We start from the raw sequence: 21021 nt of genomic DNA, 5'->3' as shown, positions 1-21021 counted from the left end.
TTGAGAGGTGCCTGAATAAATGATAGCTTTAGTCTTAGAAATAAATGGAATGTCTGTTGTTTAAAAGCTATGCCACTTTTCCCCACAATGGCTGAGGTTTCCAGACAACAATTTCCAACTAAAAGCAACTATGTATTTTTCCATTATAGGTGCTTCTACACATTTAAAACGCCTGCATTTACCCAATTTTTGTTGTTAATCATAGGAAGTTGATGTATGCTTTCTCGGGGGCTATGTCTACACTACAAAATTAGGTCGAATTTATAGAAGCCGGTTTTATAGAAACCGGTTGTATGCAGCCGATTGTGTGTGTCCCCACATAAAATGCTCTAAGTGCATGAAGTCGGCGGACCGCGTCCACAGTACCGAGGCTAGCGTCGACTTCCGGCGCATTGCACTATGGGTAGCTATCCCACAGTTCCCGCAGTCTCCGGCGCCCATTGGAATTATGGGTTGAGATCGCAATGCCCGAATGATGCAAAACAGTGCCGCAGGGGGTTCTGGTTACATTGCGTCAGGCCCCTCCCCCTCCGTCACAGCAACGGCAGACAATAGATTCGCGCCTTTTTACCTGGGTTACCTGTGCAGACAACATACCACGGCAAGCATGGAGCCCGCTCAGCTCAGCTCACCGTCACCATATGTCTTCCGGGTGCCGGCAGACATGGGACTGCATTGCTACACAGCAGCAGCAGCTAACTGCCTTTTGGCGGTAGACGGTGCAGCATGACTGGTAGCCTTCATCGGCGATCGGGATGCTGGTAGCTGTGGGGCTGGCAGCCGTAGGGCTGCATTGCACCAGCCCCTTGCCTTTTGGCAGTAGATGGTTTATTACGACTGGTAACCGTCCTCGTCGGACAATCATGGATATCAGTCATAGTATATTATTTTCTGCCAAGTATTGTCTGCTGAGCACCCAGAAGAGGCCGAGGGCGATCTGGGTGCTGGCAGACATATGGCTGGCACATGTGGGGCTACATTGCTACACAGCAGCAACCCCTTGCCTTTTGGCAATAAATAGTATATTATGATTGGTATCCGTCATCATCATACTGGTAAGCGCCCAGTATTTGCTGCCAAGCACCCAGAAAATGCCGAGGGCTATCAGTCATGCTGCACTGTCGTCTTAAGATGTAAAAAATAGATTTGTTCTGTATTCATTTCCTTCCCCCCTCCCTCCGTCAAATCAACGGCCCGCTAAACCCAGGCTTAGGAGTTCAATCTCTGGGGGGGGGGTGCATTCTGTGTGACAGTTGTTTGTATTTCTCCCTGATGCACAGCCACCTTTCTTGATTTTAATTCCCTGTACCTGTACGCCATGTCGTCACTCGCCCCTCCCTCCCTCCTTCCCCTGGTCTTTCAGATACTAGTTTCGCGCCTTTTTTCAGACCAGACGCCATAGCTAGCACTGGGATCCTGGAGCCCGCTCAGATCACCGCGGCAATTATGAGCACTATGAACACCACGCGCATTGTCCTGGAGTATATGCAGAGCCAGGACATGCCAAAGCAAAACCGGGACCAGCCGAGGAGGAGGCGATTGCAGCGCGGCGACGACAGTGATGAGGAAATGGACATGGACCTAGACCTCTCACAAAGCACAGGCCCCAGCAATGTGGAAATCATGGTGTTACTGGGGCAGGTTCATGCCGTGGAACGCCGATTCTGGGCCCGGGAAACAAGCACAGACTGGTGGGACCGCATCGTGTTGCAGGTCTGGGACGATGCCCAGTGGCTGCGAAACTTTCGCATGCGTAAGGGCACTTTCATGGAACTTTGTGACTTGCTTTCCCCTGCCCTGAAGCGCCAGAATACCAGGATGAGAGCAGCCCTCACAGTTGAGAAGCGAGTGGCGATAGCCCTGTGGAAGCTTGCAACGCCAGACAGCTACCGGTCAGTCGGGAATCAATTTGGAGTGGGCAAATCTACTGTGGGGGCTGCTGTGATCCAAGTTGCCAGGGCAATGAGAGACCTGGTGATATCAAGGGTAGTGACTCTGGGAAACGTGCAGGACATAGTGGATGGCTTTGCTGCAATGGGATTCCCAAACTGTGGTGGGGCGATAGACGGAACCCATATCCCTATCTTGGCACCGGCGCACCAAGCCACCGAGTACATAAACCGCAAGGGGTACTTTTCAATGCTGCTGCAAGCCCTGGTGGATCACAAGGGACGTTTCACCGACATCAACGTGGGCTGGCCGGGAAGGGTACATGGTGCTCGCGTCTTCAGGCACTCTGTTCTGTTTCGAAAGCTGGAGGAAGGGACTTTCTTCCCAGACCAGAAAATAACGGTTGGGGATGTTGAAATGCCTATCGTGATCCTTGGGGACCCAGCCTACCCCTTAATGCCATGGCTCATGAAGCCGTACACAGGCAGCCTGGACAGGAGTCAGGACCTGTTCAACTACAGGCTGAGCAAGTGCCGAATGGTGGTGGAATGTGCATTTGGGCGTTTAAAAGCGCGCTGGCGCAGCTTACTGACTCGCTCAGACCTTAGCGAAAAGAATATCCCCATTGTTATTGCTGCTTGCTGTGCGCTCCACAATATCTGTGAGAGTAAGGGGGAGACACTTATGGCGGGGTGGGAGGTAGAGGCAAATCGCCTGGCCGCTGATTACGCACAGCCAGACACCAGGTCGGTTAGAGCAGCACAGCAGGGCGCGGTGCGCATCAGAGAAGCTTTGAAAACTAGTTTTGTGACTGGCCAGGCTACGGTGTGAAACTTCTGTTTGTTTCTCCTTGATGAAATCTCCGCCCCCCCCCCACCCGGTTAACTCTACTTCCCTGTAAACCAAGCACCCCACCCTCCCCTACCCTCCCCCCTTCAAGCACCACTTGCAGAGGCAATAAAGTCATTGTTACTTCACATTCATGCATTCTTTATTAATTCAGCACACAACTAGGGGGATAATTGCAAAGGTAGCCCGGGATGGGTGGGGGAGGAGGGAAGGAAAAGGACACACTGCACTTTAAAACTTTAAAACTTATTGCTCTGGAAATCATCTAGGCTGGAGTGACTGGGTGGCCGGAGGCCCCCCACCGTGTTCTTGGGCGTCTGGGTGAGGAGGCAATGGGACTTGGGGAGGAGGGCTGTTGGTTACAGAGGGGCTGTAGCGGCGGTCTCTGCTCCTGCTGCCTTTCCTGCAGCTCAACCATACGCAGGAGCATATCAGTTTGATGCTCCAGCAGCCGGAGCATCGACTCTTGCTTTCTGTTTACAAGCTGACGCCACTTCTCCTCTTCAGCCCGCGATTCAGCACGCAACCTCTGCTCTTCAGCCCGCGATTCAGCACGCCACCTCTCCTCTCGCTCATATTGGGCTTTTCTAAAATCAGTAATTGACTGCCTCCACGCATTCTGCTGTGCTCTGTCAGCGTGGGAGGCAGTCTGTAGTTCTGTAAACATTTCATCACGCATCCTTCGCTTCCGTTTTCGAATATTCACTAGCCTCTGTGAAGGAGAAACATTTGCAGCTGGTGGAGGAGAAGGGAGAGGTGGTTAAAAAAGATACATTTTAGAGAACAATGGGTACACTCTTTCACGTTAGATTTTGCTGTTCACATCACACAGCACATGTGCTTTCGTTACAAGGTCGCATTTTTCCTCTTATATTGAGAGCCTGCAGGTTTGGTGTGAGAGATCACTCACGCAGTGCCAGGCCACAGATTTCAGCTTGCAGGCAGCCATGGTAAGACACAGTCTTTTGGCTTTTTTAACCTTGTTAACAAGTGGGGATGGTTTAAAACAATATTGCTCTCATTAACCATACCAAGCACCCGTTGGGTTGGCCATTTAAAATGGGTTTGCAATGTAAAAGGAGGGGCTGCGGTTTCAGGGTTAACATGCAGCACAAACCCAACTAACTCCCCTCCCCCACACACCCAATTCTCTGGGATGGTCACTTCACCCCTCCCCCCCCACCGCGTGGTTAACAGCGGGGAATATTTCTGTTCAGCAGAGCAGGAAGGGGCACCTCTGAATGTCCCCTTAATAAAATCGCCCCATTTCAACCAGGTGACCGTGAATGATATCACTCTCCTGAGGATAACAAAGAGCGATAAGGAATGGATGTTGTCTGCATGCCAGCAAACACCGGGACCATACGCTGCCATGCTTTGTTATGCAATGATTCCAGACTACGTGCTACTGGCCTGGCGTGGTAAAGTGTCCTACCATGGCGGACGGGATAAGGCAGTCCTCCCCAGAAACCTTTTGCAAAGGCTTTGGGAGTACATGAAGGAGAGCTTTCTGGAGATGTCCCTGGAGGATTTCCGCTCCATCCCCATACACGTTAACAGACTTTTCCAGTAGCTGTACTGGCCGCGATTGCCAGGGCAAATTAATCATTAAACACGCTTGCTTTTAAACCATGTGTAATATTTACAAAGGTACACTCACCAGAGGTCCCCTGTGTGCCCACAGGGTCTTGGGTGAGTTCGGGGGTTACTGGTTCCAGGTCCAGGGTGATAAACATATCCTGGCTGTTGGGGAAACCGGTTTCTCCGCTTCCTTGCTGCTGTGAGCTATCTATGTTATCTCCAGCCTCATCTTCCTCGTCCCCCGAACCCGCTTCCCTGTGTCTTTCTCCAGTGAGGGACTCATAGCACACCGTTGGGGTAGTGGTGGCTGCACCCCCTAGAATGGCATGCAGCTCCGCGTAGAAGCGGCATGTTTGCGGCTCAGCCCCGGACCTTCCGTTTGCTTCTCTGGCTTTGTGGTAGGCTTGCCTTAGCTACTTAATTTTCACGCGGCACTGCTGTGCGTCCCTGTTATGGCCTCTGTCCTTCATGGCCTTGGAGACCTTTTCTAATATTTTGCCATTTCTTTTACTGCTTCGGAGTTCGGCCAGCACTGATTCATCTCCCCATATGGCGAGCAGATCCCGTACCTCCCGTTCTGTCCATGCTGGAGCTCTTTTGCGATCCTGGGACTCCATCACGGTTACCTGTGCTGATGAGCTCTGCGTGGTCACCTGTGCTCTCCACGCTGGGCAAACAGGAAATGAAATTCAAACGTTCGCGGGGCTTTTCCTGTCTACCTGGCCAGTGCATCTGAGTTGAGAGTGCTGTCCAGAGCGGTCACAATGAAGCACTGTGGGATAGCTCCCGGAGGCCAATAACATCGAATTCCGTCCACACTAACCCAATTCCGACCCCATAAGGCCGATTTTATCGCTAATCCCCTCATCGGAGGTGGTGTAAAGAAACCGGTTTAAAGGGCCCTTTAAGTCGAAAGAAAGGGCTTCGTCGTGTAAATGTGTCCAGGCTTAATTCGATTTAACGCGGCTAAAGTCGACCTAAACTCGTAGTGTAGACCAGGCCTTAGTCTCATCAGTTTCTCTGCACAGTGAAGTCATTCTTCTTCTCCTTAACAGACAAAAACACTGAGATATAATTCAGGATTTAAATAGTCAAGGGGGAAATGAACACAAATTGAACATGAGCTTTAACCATAGCTATGTGTTTCTAGACTGTCGACCATTTTAAAATAACTAAAAGCTCCTAATGTATTTTCAATGTATCTACAATATGAACTGTATTTTTGTACTATTTATATGGGTTTTTAAAATGATAAAGATTTCAGATATTTATGAAGAGAGGATTTTCAAAAGCACTCAGTGATGGCTTACCTCTGCTCCCATTGAAGTCAACATAAATTCCTGTTGTCTTCAGTGGGAACAGAGTTACATCACTGCTGAGCACTTCTGAAAATCTCACCCTGGATGTCTCGAATTTATCTGCATCCTTCCCGTGCCTTCGGATGTCACTTTGGACATGAAAATGGCTTTGCCATCCCTGTCTATCCTGTGCTACTCTTTGCACGTTCTCAGTGTTGTTAGATGATATAAGTTTTCCTTCTGTAAGTACTGTTCAATGGAGGGATTTTTTGGTCAGCCTCTTTTACATGTTTCTCCAGCTTCCAAATGGCATGTTTGTTATGGCAGAGGCTCTGGCTTCATCCATATTACATGTCCCAGATATTTCCATCATTTCTTTTTTTCTGGATAACTTCAGAGGTAAAGAAGTTGTTCGACTCTGATAAATCTCAGGCACTTGTTTTAATTTTTTTCCATTTTATACCTAGTATTTTCCTGAGGCATTTGCATTCACAGGCATTTAGACATCTGTCTATACCTTTTGTGGATTTTCCAGCTTTCACATCCATATTTAAGGTAGAAATAACATTGGCATTAAAGATTCATAGTTTGGTCCTTAAGTTGCAGATTTTTTGTTTAAGCTGCCGCTGGTGAATCTTGTTTAAGGTGATGAATGCAGCTGCCACCTTGCCAATTCATGACATTATTTCCTTTTTGAAATCCTCATTGGCTTTCACGTTACTGCAAATATATGTGAATTGACTCACCTGTTGTAATCTTTTGTCTTCTAATGTAATGCTTGTGTTGGACGTGTCTGAGGTTCTCATTACATTTGTGTTTTCATAATTGATTATTAACCCCATCTTTCTTGTGATGCCAGACAGTCTTTTGATCTTTGCTTGCATTTAGCTTGAACTGTGACTTAGAAGAGCTATGATGACAGTAAAAATTAGATCTTCTCGTGTACCACTGTTAAGCCATGCAATGCCTGTGTTGTATCCATCTATGTTTTTTCTCACAATAAAGTCAATGATAATGCCAAACAGCAAAGGTGAGAGAACTCATCTTTGGCACCCCTAGCTGTTAAACCATTCTCTCAAGTCTGCATTTACTTGAATTGTACATACTGCACCCTGATACAAGGCCTTGAAGATTTTAATCATTTTTGTTGGCATATCATAACACTTCAAGATGTTCCAGAGTGAATTGTGATGGAGGCTGTCAAATGCTTTCTCAAAATCTCTTAAGTTTATGATGCAGGCTTTTGCCATTCACTGCCGTCTCCAGTGATTAGTCATAGGGTGAAAATCTGGTTTACACATGATCTTCCAGGTCAAAATTCAGCCTGATATTCCTTTAGCTTTGCCTTGTCTGCTATTTTATTCTGCTTAAGATGATACTGTGGAAAACTTTGTCTATCACTGCAAGAAATGTAATGTCTTGCCAGTTACTGCAGTTGCTTAGATCACCTTTCTTTGGTATTTTGACTATACTGCCATTATTTTCGATTCTTCTGGAAATCTTTCCTGGTCGTGTACTGTTTTGAAATATTCAGTATTTTTATTGATAGTCTCGTCATTACAAGCTTTGAACATTTCCCTGGTGACTTGGTCTACACCTGCCAGCTTTCCCAGGTTTTAACTTTTTAATTGCATTTTTCTCTCCTTGTTTGTGATGTGAAATATTACAATGTCTAGTTCTGTATGTTTGATTTCTTTGTCAATATCCATAATTCCTTGTGGTGTTGGCCTGTTTATCACCTCTTGGGAGTGCTCTGCCCATGGCTCTGTTCTTTTTCTGTTGTTAAGCTCTTTGTTCAACCATAACGGGCTCTCCAGCTGGTGTAAACTTGCCAGTCAGAATCTTGTTGATTCTTTTAAAATGTGATGTTTTACTAGTGCCTCTTTCAGCAACTGCTTCAGCGTCTTTATTCACGTATTTCTTCCATGTTGCTCTTTGCTACTTTATCCTTTCTTTTTGGCTGCTGCTTTTTCTGAAGGTGTTTTTGAGGATTGATGTTTTGCTTTGACTTGTTTCCTTTCTTGCACACAGTTCCATGTATCCTCACATATTCAGACTTTAGGTTTGCTTGTCTGGAAATAAACGGCAGGCATTGCGGCATCTATTATACTATCAGGCAGGAAGAACCATGACATGTCAGTAGATTTCTTGTGATGGTTTTAAGGCTTATAACATCTGAAATGGGTTTTTCAGTTCCATTCAAAATTGCTGATGTAATGTCTTGTCTGTTAGACTTTAGCTGTCAGTTTTCTCTATGCTTGTTCTATTATTGTTTTAAGTGTGATCTTCAGTCTTGTGACACACAACCTGTGATCACTTCTGACACAGCTCCCATCTTGGACAGTTGATCTAAAGTTCTTTCCAGTACATAAAAGGTCAGATTGGTTCTGCGGGATTCTGTCCAAGTTACGATATGGATATCTATGTGCGTGACTAGTGTTTCATCAGGTGAGCCCTGATGCCTGCCACAGTTCTACCAATCTGACACCGTTCTCATTCTGGGGCCCAAGGTCACGCTTGCCTCATTGCTTTCTCCACTCTGTTGTTGTCATCCCCAACCTTGGAATTACTAAGCAGATGTCATGCTTGGCAATATTGTCAGTCAGAGTTTGTAGACCATTGTAGAATTGATCTTAGATCTTGTCATGGTAGTTGTCTGTTGATATGTAACGTATATTTGTAATTTTCATGTTTATCTGGAAGCTGTTAATTGGCTACCGCTTTGTAAGAGATTTTTCTGTTTTGCTACTACCTCTGTGTGGTAACTGTATTGCTTCCCTGAATGTATTATGGTTTTGTTTTGATTTTTGAATCACCTTTTCTCAGCTCCTGGCTATCGACATTCACTTATTCCAAGGATTTGGGGGTTATATTTGTCCATTTCTTTCATGACCTGTCTGGCTTTTCTTGTTGCAGCCTTTGTTCTAATGTTCCAAAAAACAACTTTTATCGTTTTTATCTTTTAGTAAAGAATTTCTCAGAGTCTTGGTTTTTTTTTTTGTTTTGTTTTTTGATCGATTTCACCAAGACTTGGCATGTCTGCCAAGAGCGCGTTCATTACTTCTGAACTGGATACGGTATTCCAGCAGCAGTTGCAGTAGTGCCAAATACAGAGGTAAAATATCCTCTCTATTCCTACACAAACAGAGATTTCCCTGTTTATATATCCCAGGATCACATTAGCCCTTTTGGCCACAGCATCACACTGGGAGCTCATGTTCAGCTTATTGTCCACCATGACCCCAAAAATTTTTCAAAGTCACTGCTTCCCAGGATAGTCCCTGTCCTGTAGGTATGGCGTACATTCTTTGTTCCAACGTGTATATATTGACACTTAGCTGGATTAAAATGTATGTTGTTTGCTTGCGCCTTACTTACCAAATGATCCAGACTGCTCTGTATCAGTGACCTGTCCTCTTCATTATTTACCACTCCCTCATTATTGGTCTCATCTGCAAACTTATCAGTGATGATTTTTTTTTTCTTCTGGGTCACTGATTAAAAGTGTTAAATAGTATAGGGCCAAGGACTGATCCCTGCAGGATCCCATAGAAACGCATCTGCTCGACGATGATTCCTTTTTTACAATGAAACTGTTATTCAAACCTGTTACTGTACTGGTTGGAATTTATAACAGCCTTGAACCAGACTGGAATTTACAGTCTCAAAAGCAGGGCTTTGGAGCTGTGTTCTAGCTCCAGGCAAAAACCTGCAGCTACACTGCTCCGGAGCTGCTCCGCGATCCAGCTCTGGGCTCCGCTCCAAAGCCCTGCTCAAAAGGCCGCATCAACAGAGCGTAGCCTACATGACCCTGAGTGATTTGGCTGATGGATCTTATGGATTTCTCAGGTTGTGCCAGCAGAGTTTATAGATTCTTTGAATCTGAGTAATTGGATGTCTCTCAAACTTTGCTAGAGTAGTGGTGCTCCAGTGAAGTTCTTAACTCTGCTAGGCAAAGTGCAAAACGTACAGTGGGACCTAATAGTATTCAGCGGTTCAAAATTCCTAAGTTGTGCATGCAGGTTTATCCTGTGCCATAGATCTTGTTCAAAACTGTGGAATAAAATAAATCTGAAGTTTCTAGACTATTGGGTATTGCAAAAAGTGGGGGAAATCTCATGTTCCAAAATTCTATATCTCTGAATGTCTGATTAGCCTAACATTGTCCTTTAAAAGTTTCCTTCTGGTAAGAGACCACAATGGTGAAATCTGCGCAGACCCAATGAATTGCAGGTTTGGGTCCTCTTCTGGAATGATTGCTGTGTCTCTATAATGACAGAGTCTGATCCTGCTCCCACTGAAGTCAATAGGAATTAGTCTGTTGACTTTGGTGTTATGCTTAGCCCATCATCTCTCATATTACACATTCTAAACAATTATAAACACAAAATAGTTATTCCCTTCTAGATGGTGGGAAGACACAAAGGAAGAGGTCTCTGTGTAAACATTTGTCTGCAATTGCAGAGCTAATATTCACAATTACATTAAAACGAAATAGATTTGAGAGTAGTAATTTTAAAATTTAAATTATTAATGCATTTCAAAGAAGCATATATCAGAGCAAGTTAGTACTTTCAACACAGCACTAATGATAGGACTGAATGTATTGGTGGAAGCAAATAGAAACCAGAGTGACATAAAATATCCTTAAATTGAAAATATATGTCTAGCTCAGTGGTTCTCAACTTATTTATTATGTATTACCTGGGCCGCAGGTTGAGAACCACAGCGCCCCTTTCCCCCCCCCCCCCCGACTCCCCGTACAGCAGCCCCGACCCTGGACCTGGCCGGCAGACCCTGGACCTGGCCGGCAGCCCCCGGAGCCCTGCCCCCATGGGGCCAACCAGTAGCCCCCGGACCCCCAATGCCATACTGGGTGGCCGGGTAGCCCGGCAGCCTTTAGCGCACAGCTGGGCCACAGCTGTGTGCTAATTGGGCTGCATGCAGCTGTGAGTTGAGAACCGCTGGTCTAACTATTGTGGGATAGAGGTTCTTAAGCTGTGGTTCATGGAGTACTTGGTGGTTTTCAGAGAGGTGAATGGGCGGTCAAATTGTACTGCGTCCTCTTTGTTTCCAGCTGCTAAGTTGCATTTAAAGAAGCTAAAAATAAACTAAATACATTGTGTGTGGTTGCCATGGGATTGTTGGTGTGTTTTTGAATGGGAGGGAGATGGTCTGCATGATCATAAATGGCAGAGAAGGTTTCCTGAGAGACACTATTCAGATGTGGTGTACCATATGAAAATGTGTGAGGACCCATGGCCTAGAAGCAAAAGACTGTAAGATCTTTAGGGCAGGAACTGTCTCCTTGTTCTGTGTTTGTACAGCACTTAACGCAATGGGCCCTGTTTTATGACTTGGGGCTCCTACGTGCGATTATAATACAAATAATTAATTAATTAAAATGTATTGACAAAAGGATTGTAGGGAAAGCAGGCAGATGCTTTCTCCAGGGAAAGGAGTAGGTGAGTCACATCTTTGTCATTCACATTTATTTTATATTCTTTAGCAATCTATGGAGAATACCTGCTTTCTCACTGTACAAAAGTGATTGGTTATTGAATATGGAAATTTAGGTTTTTAGCTAAAAGCTAACTAATTTTAGTCAGTCCATTGATAAACATCTTTGAGTCTTAAAAAAAAAAAGAGGAAAAAGTAAGTTAAATAGTGATTAGATTGCCAGCACTGGTGCTAGTAGATGTTTATGCTGTTGAAGGTGCTATCTCAGATAGACTTAAAAGAGAGGTTCTGTCTAAACTGATCTTGTACCTAAAGATAAGGTCATGCAAAGAATCTTTACATTTTCTCCAGCAGTGGAAGGAGTAGAGTGAAAGGAGTAGGCTAGTTTCTATACAAATAGATCTTCGCAAGGTTATTCTTTTATTTCATTGGCTCTCAGTTACCATGGTACCGCTAGCAAGATAATGTAGCTATTAGGGGTGGAGGGAGGATGATATTGATGCCATCATTGAGTCCTTTCATGGTTTTCCAATACAAACAATTTACATTTCCTTTATGAGAGAACTTTTTAGGAATTCCCTAGAAATAAATATCCATGACAGATGTTAGGAGGATGAAAATGTTTAGAATTCTTTGTAGATGCTGGGTTTTGTCCAGATCTAGTCCAGCAGTTCCATATCTTTCTCTCAAAACCAGCACTATGCAAGCATTTCAGACTGGCAGCTTGTTAGTTCAAGCCAATAATTTAAATCCTCAGTGCTAGTCAAAGCTGTCAAGTTAATAACATCATAATACATAAATAAGCTGGGGAACTTAGTCTGGGTCATTAGTAAGGGTAGCTTTCACACACAAAATTGATGTTTATCATTATAGATTATTCTAAAAGCTGTGCATATTCTGAGGAGACATAGTAGTTTTCCTAACCATCTGAGTTACTCAGGTGCAAAACTTAGATGATAAAACTGCAGCCCAGGCAGAAGAAAAGTGAGTAAATTAAGCCTCATCATCCTTTTGAGGTAGCTAATACATAGATAGGATCACTTCAGTTGACAATGAAATAAGCACACCAGCATTATTCAATTGTTAGGAAGTGAAGAATACTGTATTTTGCTTAAAATTACGTGGGTAGTTAGGTGGTGAAAGTTAGTTGTTACATGAGTAAAAATATAGTCCGGACACTTAGGTTAGCACACTCTGGTGCACATGCAAAGAGCATCATAGGATTCGTAATGGCTACAAGTAGCAATGACACTGGTTTTACATCTCATTTCCAAAAAGAACAGCTCTGGAAGCGCAATTCTGGGCCCTCATTTAATATTTACCTAGAGGGTAGAGTGCCACCTTAAGTCACCAATCCCACTTTGTGCAGCACTTGAGCATTCTTTGGAGGTCTCCTATTCAACTATTGATCTATACAGATCAATTAGCTTGTGGGATCTAACAGGATCACACAATAAGGAGATAAAGCCACAGGCCATGGAGGGAGGGAGGGAAAGTTGCCTGGGGAATTTGAAATTTCATGGGGTTTTTTTGTTTTGTTTTTTTAAGATTCAGTGGTCAGACTAAAATTGTGATAAAATACAAACTTTCTGTATAGTAATAAATGCTGTCTATTGTCTGGAACATAAAATACTAATTGCTGAAAGTAGGAACTTTTGTGTAAGAAACTATAATTATGATATTAAAACAAATAAGTACTTGAACATTATACAGTAGGTTTCTCTCTGGCATTGAGGACTAATTGAGCCCATTTTGCTGCTGGTCAACATTCAAATTGGAAATTATTCTTATCCCATTAACACTGTGCTTTATTTCCTTTCCTCCCCAAAAACCACCTTTTATAACTAAAATAAGACTCAGCAGACAATGTATCCAAGCCAGAAGCATGTAGTTGCAATAAGGATGTAATAGTACTCTGGTTAAGTGCCATAAACATGTAATTCCTTTTCTTCTTCTTTTGAAAAAAAAAAAAAGTTTTTATTCTTTTAATTATATTAAGGAGTTGTATCCCATTGTAGTAGAGCTTTGATTTCTTAATTGCTAAAGAGGCAACCCAAAAACAAATCTGTGAGGTTTCTTTTGGGGGGGGAGGGAAAGAGGAAATTTATTTTGTTCTATTAGTAAAACTCCAATGTAGTGAGATCCTAACTACTATGTCAAATTTAAATGTTGTGTGTGAGACCCGGGATACCTAGGGTAGCCTTCACTGAAAATGCCAGGGTCAGAGCAGGCTGTAAAAGGACAGCAGATTCTCCAAAAACTGGTGGTTCACACTAAAGTTAGACTCACCAACTAGTCATGAACTGTGCTCCTGATACCACACATTGGTTATCAAGAAGCTGAAAAAAAGAAATCATACAGCTCCCTCCATTCCAGTTCTCCGGCTCCTAATTAGCAAATAGATCCAGTAAGGTGAGGAGTTATTTTAAAACTCTGCTCACTATACAAAATGTTCTTCTGATCCCCAAAGGGCGTGCCACATTCCCAGGTCAATACTCTGCCAGCCAATTCCTTAATATCTAAAACTAAATGTTTATTATAAAAAAAAAAAAAGAACAAGAAGAGATTTGTTAAATGGTAAAGCAGTCAGATACATACAGAGATTTAAAGTCCATATATCAGGTTTTTAGAGTTTGTTGGCTTGAGAGTCCCTCTGGAACACATCCAAAGCTTGGATAGGTCATTCAGTCCTTTGTTCAGAGCTTTAATTTGTAGAAAAGTTGCTCCAGAGGTGAGAAGCAGGATTGAAAACCAAATGAAGATGATGCAGCTGCCTTTTATAGCCTTTGCCATGTGGCTTGTACATCCTCTCCCTAAGCACATAGGCCTGGAAAAACCTTGGAGTCCCCTGTCCATAGGCAGCATGTCCCTACGCATCCGGCTGACTCAGATGTAGCCCCAGGCTTCGTTCCATGGGTTCTTTGTATAGCTGATTGCCTTTGATAGGCCATCAAGCAAGCTAGATAGTGCTGGTGCCCTTTTGTCTTGGGATGTCACCCAGAAGCACAGTACAAGTTCGAAATTCAGATAAATCAAAAATATATAATTCACAACACAAAGATGATACAAACCTGTAAACAAGATTATCATACTTGGCAAATCATAACATTTTCACAGATACCTTACACTGCATATCTGGTAAGATTCATTGCAATTTTATAATATTGGTATCAATAATATCATAAAGTGTCTCACATATGCCATACAGCGTCAGTGTGATTTTACTTTTTTTTAAGTGTCTGATCTATAATGAAAATAATAATTTGAAGGACATGGTGACGTCAAATTTGACCTGAAGTTTAAGCTTCATAAAAATAATCTTTTGTGAGACCTAAGACCAATAGAAATGTTTTTCCTGAAATTTAAAAGTGAATTCAGTCGGCAACATATTTTTAAAACTAACTTGCCGTGTTTGCCATATAGAGATTGTATCATTATGCAATGTATAATACCCTTAAAGTGAAATTGGCAAAAAATTAACTATAGGAATAAAAGGAAAACTTGTTAATCTGTTTTCATGGTTCAATCTGGTAAATACAAAAAGCAAATGATTACACTGGTCTACAATTTTTGAGACGTCGTCTGCTTCAGAGATAAAATGTGCTATTTATTATGTATTTTGATGTGCTGAATTCAAATATGACAATTAAAACAACTGATTGGCTACTGTTTCTAAGATATTTAAGTTTTTACATTTTATGTCTATGTATATTGTGTAGATAGTAGAGTTTTAATCATAGATTGTAAACCTAGGTCTTTTCATGTGTTTATGGTTGCTTTACATGATAATATTTCACCTGTCCTGTTTATGTAACACTTTAAAAATCAGCAAAAGGGTTATATAAATAAAATTTATTATGAAACAAAAGGCAAAAAACTATTATGTACATAGTTTAGTCCTATTCAGTGTCTACTAGGCGCTTCTTGGCTTGTCTCTTGTATTCATTAAATGGAGCATCTCTTGACACTGTCCAGCAATAGTCTGCAAGCATTGATGGGCTCCATTTGCCCTGATAGCGTTTCTCCATTGTTGCAATGTCCTGGTGAAATCGCTCGCCGTGCTCGTCGCTCACTGCTCAGCAGTTCGGTGGAAAAAAATCTAGATGAGAGTGCAAAAAATGTATCTTTAGTGACATGTTGCAACCAAGGCTTTTGTATGCCTTGAGGAGGTTTTCCACCAACAACCTGTAGTTGTCTGCCTTGTTGTTTCTGAGAAAATTTATTGCCACTAACTGGAAGGCTTTCCATGCCATCTTTTCCTTGCCACGCAGTGCATGGTCAAATGCATCATCTCGAAGAAGTTCACGAATCTGAGGACCAACAAAGACACCTTCCTTTATCTTAGCTTCACTTAACCTTGGAAATTTTCCATGGAGGTACTTGAAAGCTGCTTGTGTTTTGTCAATGGCCTTGACAAAGTTCTTCATCAGACCCAGCTTGATGTGTAAGGGTGGTAACAAAATCTTCCTTGATTCAACAAGTGGTGGATGCTGAACACTTTTCCTCCCAGGCTCCAATGACTGTCGGAGTGGCCAATCTTTCTTGATGTAGTGGGAATCTCTTGCATGACTATCCCATTCGCAGAGAAAACAGCAGTACTTTGTGTATCCAGTCTGCAGACCAAGCAAGAGAGCAACAACCTTCAAATCGCCACAAAGCTGCCACTGATGTTGGTCATAGTTTATGCACCTCAAAAGTTGTTTCATGTTGTCCTAGGTTTCCTTCATATGGACTGCATGACCAACTGGAATTGATGGCAAAACATTGCCATTATGCAGTAAAACAGCTTTAAGACTCGTCTTCAATGAATCAATGAACAGTCTCCACTCATCTGGATCGTGAACGATGTTGAGGGCTGCCATCACACCATCGATGTTGTTGCAGGCTACAAGATCACCTTCCATGAGGAAGAATGGGACAAGATCCTTTTGACGGTCACGGAACATGGAAACCCTAACATCACCTGCCAGGAGATTCCACTGCTGTAGTCTGGAGCCCAACAGCTCTGCCTTACTCTTGGGTAGTTCCAAATCCCTGACAAGGTCATTCAGTTCACCTTGTGTTATGAGGTGTGGTTCAGAGGAGGAGGATGGGAGAAAATGTGGGTCCTGTGACATTGATGGTTCAGGACCAGAAGTTTCATCCTCTTCCTCGTCTGACTCAAGTGAGAATGATTCTGGTGCATCAGGAACCGGCAGCCCTTCTCCGTGGGGTACTGGGCGTATAGCTGATGGAATGTTTGGATAATGCACAGTCCACTTTTTCTTCTTTGACACACCTTTCCCAACTGGAGGCACCATGCAGAAGTAACAATTGCTGGTATGATCTGTTGGCTCTCTCCAAATCATTGGCACTGCAAAAGGCATAGATTTCCTTTTCCTGTTCAACCACTGGCGAAGATTTGTTGCACAAGTGTTGCAGCATATGTGTGGGGCCCACCTCTTGTCCTGATCTCCAATTTTGCAGCCAAAATAAAGGTGATAGGCTTTCTTAACCATGGTGGTTATACTGCGCTTTTGTGATGCAAAAGTCACTTCACCACAAACATAGCAGAGGTTATCTGCACTGTTCACACAAATACGAGGCATCTCTGCTCACTTTGGCTAAACAGAAATGTGTCCCTTTGCAAAATCAAACACTGACAAATAAGAGAGCACGACACTGTATGATTTCTAGAGCTGATATAGGGCAATTTGTTCAGCAGAGTGATGTAAGCTTCGTTATGATTGCATCATCCATGACTTCTAGGAATAACATGATGCAATTCATATCATGTATGACGCAATACCAGCTTCAGATTGCATCATTCGTTGTTTTGCCTAAAAAGCAAGTACTGTCCAAACCTAGTCAAAGATGTATTTTAGTCATTTCTGGTTTAAATTGAGATCCCTACCCTTTATAACTCACTTATCCTCCGCCATTCCCAAGTCAAGGGTCGTATATACTGACCCAATAGCATATCTTAAAACTAGAGCCAATCAACAATTTTAAGCATCATTTTCGTTCTCAGTGACCCAGAATTAGTAAAGTTTGACTACATTTATTTCAGAAGCATTTTGGCTGTAGAGCAGTGTTACATAAATAGCAAAAAATAAGTATTACTTGTAAAGATATCTCCATTTTTATCACCTGTGATGGTATCTGTAACATAGGTAAGGGAATTTCAGTACTTAAATGATTTTATCTTGACACTGTCTCTTTAACAATCCTACTGGAAGTTGCCATCTTGACAGCTTTATGATGCAGAGTAGGATGGAGACAATACTGTGCCTATTTGAAAGCACTGAAAATGTAAGCACTTCAAAGTTATATTAAGATAAGTTTGATTATTTCTTTCAGATTGGTTGATTTGAATTAGTTAAATCAATTATTAAATTAACTTGAACAAATTTTAAAAAATAGAACTTATCTTAAACAACTTAAAAAAGAGAGAGAAGGTGGGTGAGGTAATATCTTTTATTGGACCAACTTCTGTTGGTGAAAAAGAGAAACTTTTGAGCTACACAGATCTCTGGTCTGGGAAAGGTACTCAGAATGTCACAGCTAAACACAAGGTTTAGCATAAGTAGTTAACACACATTCTAAGGGGCCATTCAAGGTAAAGTGGTCCTGTTAACACCCCGGCAGTAATAGGACAAAAGGGGAGTGGAGGGGGGCGGAGAGAAGGCACGTTAGTGGGGTTAATGGGTTACGGATTGTTATAATAAGCCATAAATCCAGTGTCTTTATTAGGACCGTGATTTTTAGTGTCTAGAAAAGACATGCATTTAACCTTCAGGCTTGTCTTTTGATAATGTCCTGCAAGTTTCTTTTGAGGACGAGGACTGAGAGATCAGACGGAAAGTGATCACTTTGTGAAAAGTGTTTGCCCATGGGTTATGTGATGTTTTTGTCTATTTCATTTTTCTGTGTGATTCATTCAAGATCCTAGTGATTGTCTGGTTTAACGCACATAGTTGTTATTGGGACATTTAGTGCACTGGATGAGGTACACCCACATTTGTGATAAGCAAGTGTAGAACCCGTGGATCTTGAAAAATGTGTTGTGGAGGAGTATTGATCATTATAGCAGTGGATATATGTCTGCAGGTTTTGCAACTGTTATTCTGTCAGGGTCTGGTTCCACTTCGAGTTGGTGTGTTCTGGTCTGTGGGGAGCTTGCTTTTGATAATGAACTTGATGAGGTTAGGGTGGTGTTTGAAGGCCAGAAGAGGGATTTTGGGAAAGATTTCTTTTGGATGTTGTCCCCATCAAGTACCTGGATATCATGCAAGAAACCCAAAACAACTTCAAACAAACAAAAACCCCTGATGACAGCCATCCAGTACAAAAACAAAAGTATAACCAACTACAACAACTCCACTACCCACAGAACTTCACATCCAGGATAAGCCAGGGCACCAGGAACCCACCACATGGACACTACACAAAACCATGACAACATCAGTTTATCAAGAATGCCCTTTACTGAAGCTGAATTATCTCTACTCTCCAAGGGACTGAACTTCAGCCCCACCTCTGAACCTGATACTATACTAACATGTCGCGAACTAGAAGAATTCTTTCGCCAACTCCACCTCAAGAATTCTTTCACAGCAATGACAACATCACCCATAACTACCATGTCCCCACTGACAGGCATAAGAAAAAAGAATGATCTGACTGGACACCCTACAGCAGATGAACCCACACTCTTGATCATTATTACATTCATGGCTTCAAGAAAAATATTGACTGTGAAATCTTGAACAAACATCACACAACCGCAATCTCTCCACTGCTGAGAGAACAGCTATACAATCCATGAAATCCAACCGCCATATAGTGATTAAACTAGCAGACAAAAGGGGTGCCATCATAATTCTCAACTGTGATGACTACGTAAATAAGGATAACCGACAACTCTCCGACACCACCTATTACAGAGAACTCAAAGAAGACCCCGCATCATAATTCACCAGGATTTAAGGATATCAAATCCTTCCCCAAACAACTCCAAGAGAAACTCCACAACCTCATCCCCCATGAACCTATCCCAGCGATCTTTTACAAGCTACCCAAGATTCACAAACAAGGGAACCCAAGCAGACCTATCATATCTGGCCTTGGCACTTTTACTGAAGGAATATCAGGACTCAGAAACCATCCTCAAACCACTCACCACACAAAGGACCAGCTTCCTCCAGGACACAACTGATTTACTCCAGAAACTTCACAACATTAACAACCTCCCTCAGAACACCATCCTTACCACCATGGATGTCTCCCCCCTATACATCAACATCCCTCTCAATGACCGCATCGCTGCCTGCCTCATATACCTACAAGACAAGGGACGACCGGCAGATATCCACTCCAAACACATCACCAGACTCATCCATTTCATCCTCACCCATAACAATTTTACATTCAACATGCACTTTGCCCAAACCGTGGGAATAGGATGGCTTCCCAATATGCCAAACTTTTCATGGGACACCTTGAGGAGGAATTTCTGAACTACTGCACCATGGAACCAATGATATACCTGAGATACGTTGATGATACGTTGGTTGAAACCATAGTAAAGAACAAAATTGTCAGACACCTAGAAGAACATAATTTGTTGGGAAGAGTCAACATAGTTTTTTGCAAAGGGAAATCATGCCTCACCAATCTGCTAGAATTCTTTGAGGGGGTCAACAAGCATGTGGACAAGGGGGATCCAGTGGATATAGTGTACTTAGATTTTCAGAAAGCCTTGACAAGGTCCCTCACCAAAGGCTCTTAAGCATAGTAAGCTGTCATGGGATAAGAGGGAAGGTCCTCTCATGGATTGTTAACTGGTTAAAAGATAGGAAACAAAGGGTAGGAATAAATGGTCAGAATGGTGAGAGGTAAATAGTGGTGTCCCCCAGGGGTCTGTATTGGGACCAGTCCTATTCAACATATTCATAAATGATCTGGAAAAAGGGGTAAACAGGGAGGTGGCAAAATTTTCAGATGATACAAAACTACTCAAGATAGTTAAATCACAGGCAGACTGCGAAGAGCTACAAAAGGATCTCTCAAAACTGGGTGACTGGACAACAAAATGGCAGATGAAATTCAGTGTTGAATGCAAAGTAATGCACATTGGAAAACATAATCTCAACTATACATATAAAATGATGGTGTCTAAATTAGCTGTTACCACTGAAGAAAGAGATCTTGGAGTTTTCTGAAAACATGCACTCAATCTGCAGCGGCAGTCAATAAAAGCGAACAGAATGTTGGGAATCATTAAGAAAGGGATAGATAATGAGACAGAAAATATCATATTGTCTCTATATAAATCCATGGTATGCCCACATCTTGAATATTGCGTGCAGATGTGGCTGCCATATGAGGAGAGATTAATAAGACTGGGACTTTTCAGTTTGGAAAAGAGCTGACTAAGGGGGGAATATGATAGAGGTCTATAAAATCATGACTGGTGTGGAGAAAGTAAATAAGGAAGTGTTATTTACTCCATTTTATAACTCAAGAACTAGGGGTCACCAAATTAAATTAATAGTTAGCAGGTTGAAAACAAACAAAAGGAAGTATTTCTTCATACAATGCACAGTCAACCTGTGGAACTCTTTGCCAGAGGATATTGTGAAAGCCAAGACTATAACAGGGTTCAAAAAAGAACTAGATAAATTCATGGAGGATAGGTCCATCAATGGCTATTAGCCGGGATGGTGTCCCTAGGCTCTGTTTGGCAGAAGCTGGGAATGAGTGACAGGGGATGGATCACTTGATGATTCCCTGTTCATTCCCTCTGGGGCACCTGGCGTTGGCCACTGTTGGAAGACAGGATACTGGGTAGATGGACCTTTGGTCTGACCCAGTATGGCTGTTCTTATGACCCTCCTACCCTGCAGGGCCTAGAGTCCAGGCTCCAGCCTGAGCCCGGAAGTCTATCCAATGAAAGAGCATG

At 42.7% G+C, this 21021-nt stretch overlaps 1 protein-coding gene across 1 annotated transcript in view; it reads left to right on the top strand.

The window, feature by feature from the left end:
* The window catches only part of GATB (glutamyl-tRNA amidotransferase subunit B), a 60024-nt gene that overhangs the window by 9411 nt on the left and 29592 nt on the right, over nt 1-21021 (top strand). The window lies entirely within an intron of this gene.

This window comes from Emys orbicularis, chromosome 5, assembly GCF_028017835.1.
Source record: "Emys orbicularis isolate rEmyOrb1 chromosome 5, rEmyOrb1.hap1, whole genome shotgun sequence".
In the NCBI taxonomy this organism is placed as follows: Eukaryota; Metazoa; Chordata; order Testudines; family Emydidae; genus Emys; species Emys orbicularis.
Note: the sequence above shows the minus strand (reverse complement) of the source record. Positions and strands in the feature narration are given on the sequence as shown.